Genomic DNA, 3,659 nt, shown 5'->3' with positions numbered 1-3,659 from the left:
ATATACAATAAAAGAATATATACACACACTGTATTTTATAAGAAAAAGGAAACACTAAACATATAGATATAGTACCTCTTTTGTGTTATATAATACCTTTTAAAAGACAATGGAAGTAAGGTCTATAAAATATCCAACCATGAAACATTAGTTTTCAAGAATTGACTTCTGTCTCCATGGGAGACCATGTGACTTTTCCTTCTTTATTGACATCACACTTGCCATATGACTTCTTTTGAGTGATGATAGATGATACAGGAAGCGTAGAGCCAGACATTCAGTTGTACAGTATTACTAATCTGTATACCTAAGAGACTAAAAGACTCCATAGAGCTCAGCATATATGCTTCATCATCCTCACGTAGCTTGTGAATCCTGTCCTACTACTATGTGCTAACAGGCATGACTACTTATAGGTATACAATTTCAATGCATTCAAATAAAGAGTAAGGGCTGACTTTATTGTCATGTATATGGATCAGAAGTCATGATATGAAGGGGTTCAGAATGTCACCCCAAAATATGCCATTTTGACATATTATTATGAATCAAAGGTATTTAAAAAACAGCCAATGAAAGAAGGATAAAGGATACTCTGTCCCTCCTTTGTACTCCTGAAAGCAGGAGATAAATCTCCCAAGAGAAAGGTGCCTCCTTTCACAAGGAGGGCAAAAGATATCCTTATCACCAGTGACAGGAAATTAAGAGTCATGAACAAACTTTATTAAATAACCTTTACCTTCCTATTACTTCTTCACCATTTACTATGTCTATCCCAAACCCCTTTGTCTTGTCAATTCTTTACAAATTTATTTGTTTCTTTGTGTAAAAGGTATAAAACCTCCCTGCTCTGGTCACTTCTTCAGGCTTTTGTTGTCTTATGAAGGCTCCCATGTACATGTAAAAATTCAATAAAATGTGTATGCTTTTCTCTGTTTTATGCCAGTTTAATTCTTAAGCATAGCTAGAAACCCAAATAGGGTAGATAAGAGTTTTTCATCTCCCTCATACTTAATGTGTTGTTTAAAAATTTTTTTTTCATTAAGTTTTAGGTCTCCATTGCTGTAAGATAATCTGTCACCCTCGAGCAGTTGCCTTGCCACCAGCATTCCCAGTAAAAGGAGAGGTCATTTCCTCTGAATCACGAAGATATAAGCAAAAAATGCCACCCAAACTGGTCATTGGATTCTTGAGCAAACTTTTCTTTAAACAGTTATCCTTTCATGAAGTGCTTTTTGTTTTTCCAGAAAATTCAAAGCAATAGGAAAATAACATAGGAGCAACAGTATGATTAAGATAAAGATGATTAGAAAGCAGAAAGGCAAAGTTCAAAATAATTTCTATGTTTTTGCGCAGAATTTTCCTAAAGCCCTAATTAAAAACACAGAGTCCTCATTTCACCTAATGTTAAGGAAGAGTACTGTAACATAATTAAAATGAAAACCAAGGAATTTTATCATGATTACACATAAATTCATAGCTAGAGTCTGTCCCACTTAACTTTCACCAAAAAGTGGCAAAAAATTAACTAAAAAAATGAAGCCTACCGAAATCATTTATAATCTAACAGAAAGATAAATTATACCGTTTTATCCAGATTTTTAAAAAATAGAAATCTTTATAAATGTATTAAAAAATAGCAAGAGCTTGGGAGGTCTATAGTTTAGACCTTCAGCAACTAAATCTGGGAATCCAGGTATTCTGTGCTACTGGCTAAAGACCCAGTATCAAATATGGACATTATTATAGAATGTGAGCCACAAAAGCATATCTAATAGCCAAGAGGTAACCTCAGAGCAAGAGGAATAGGAGGATCACAAGATCCTTTCCCCAGGACTCCCTTAAGTTTGGATGACCTGGGCAAGATATGAAGTTGATAATGGGCAGAGGCTCCAGCAATGGGCAACACACGTAGATAACGAGGAACTCATGGGAACAAAGCTCCGCACTTGGAAACTGAATGTATGACAGGTACACACATACCAAATACTAGGTTCAGAGAAAATAAAGAAAACAAAACTCTTAATTTCTCCCTGTTTCAAGACATAAATCTGATGTGGGACTGAAGCTACAGAAAAGAATTATTAATTACAGTGATAGAGAGTTTGGAGACAAGACAACAAAGACATTGTACCTAATGCAATTTCTGGCACAGGTCAATGCTCCATACTAATTTGCTGACATTGATATAAGAAAGACAACATTTGGCATGGTCAGTTCCTTGTAAAATAATATACATGGCAACCTCTAAACAGATCAAAAACGTAGATGATAAAAAAAGGTAATAAAGATTTTCCTCGGGCGGGGGGGGAGGGGGGCTCGCTTTCCTCTTTCCACCATCTTGGAGCCTGTGGAGGCCTGCTGGGAACAGGACTTCTAAAAGACAAATATGTCTGGAAGGCTATGGTCCAAGGCCATTTTTGCTGGCTATAAGTGATTTGGTACTGGAACCAGAGGGAGCACACAGCTCTTCTTAAAATTGAAGGTGTTTATGCTGAAGATGAGGCTGAATTCTGTCTAGGCAAGAGGAGTGCTTATATGTACAAAGCAAAGAACAACACAATGACTCTTGGTGGCAAACTGAACAAAACCAGAGTAATCGGAAAGGTGACTTCTGTGCATGGCAACAGTGATTTGTGCCAGATTCCAAAGCAACCTTCCCGCTAAGGCCTTTAGACACAGAATCTGTGTAGTGCTGTACTCCTCAAGAATTTAAACTTATTGAAAATAAATAAATAAAAGTGAAAAAAATTTTTCCCAGAAACTGACTTTATCCTCTTAATTTTAAATTTCTAATAGCTTGCTAACATTAATAATAAAATATCTATACCCAAACAATGAAAGGTCTAAACTTTAAAATAGCACTGACAACAGATTAGTGATGCTATAATGCAATTCAACAAGAATTCATTATTTCTTTTAGATAATTTTTCCCTACATTTTTACTAAATGTTGAAATTAAATGGCTAAAATTAAATAGCATGCTCAGAAGCCTCCCAGGAGTAAGGTTCTCTTACTTTAATTAGGTACATCAAAGACAAATGCAAAAAAAAAAGTTAGATGTACTTCTACACTACATTTTCATGCTATACTATATACTTTTCATTTTGTATTTTCAAATTTATAGCCTGAATATTCAGAATGACTTAGTTAAATTGGCATCAGTGCAAAATTCAAATCCTTCTTACTTCTGTTCTCAAAGACACTACGGTACTGTACCTCCTGAGATTATAAAAGCACTCAGTAGTATAATAAGGAAAAAAAAATATGAAAGCAACAGATATGATTTTACAATAAAAAAACAAACTTTTTAAATGATGCTATGAACTTTAGAAAAGATTTCAGCCTGTCGTACTTTATTAAAAATATTATTGCACTCATTATAAAACAAAAACTATCAATGTTGTAATTTTCTCAAGTCTACAGCCAGAAACGAGTACAGCAGGGTTATTTAGTTTGAACATCACACTGGCCTTCTGCTATTTCCCTCTGTTTGGATTTGGGTTACTGTAACATGTGGAATGTAGATAGGCTGACACTCAGGTAAATGTTTTAGAGGTTCTGAAAATTCTCTTGGAGGCTAACACTTAATCTGGAACTAATGAAAGTTTTAGGAATTTTAATATTTCAAATTTTACTATAGTTTATCATACAATCAA

General features: G+C 34.6%; 1 long non-coding RNA gene across 1 annotated transcript in view; it reads left to right on the top strand.

Annotated features, from left to right (window-relative positions):
- Nucleotides 1–2,434, top strand: part of LOC111738761 — a 14,576-nt gene extending 12,142 nt beyond the window's left edge. The window contains exon 4 of the long non-coding RNA XR_002779965.1: nt 2,357–2,434. This is a non-coding gene — a long non-coding RNA (uncharacterized LOC111738761). The remainder of the gene's footprint in view (nt 1–2,356) is intronic.
- The last annotated feature ends 1,225 nt before the right edge of the window (nt 2,435–3,659 follow it).

Source organism: Pteropus vampyrus, unplaced genomic scaffold (genome assembly GCF_000151845.1).
Source record: "Pteropus vampyrus isolate Shadow unplaced genomic scaffold, Pvam_2.0 Scaffold43, whole genome shotgun sequence".
NCBI lineage: Eukaryota > Metazoa > Chordata > Mammalia > Chiroptera > Pteropodidae > Pteropus > Pteropus vampyrus.
The sequence above is the reverse complement of the archived record's forward strand: the minus strand, read 5'-3'. Positions and strand labels throughout refer to the sequence as shown.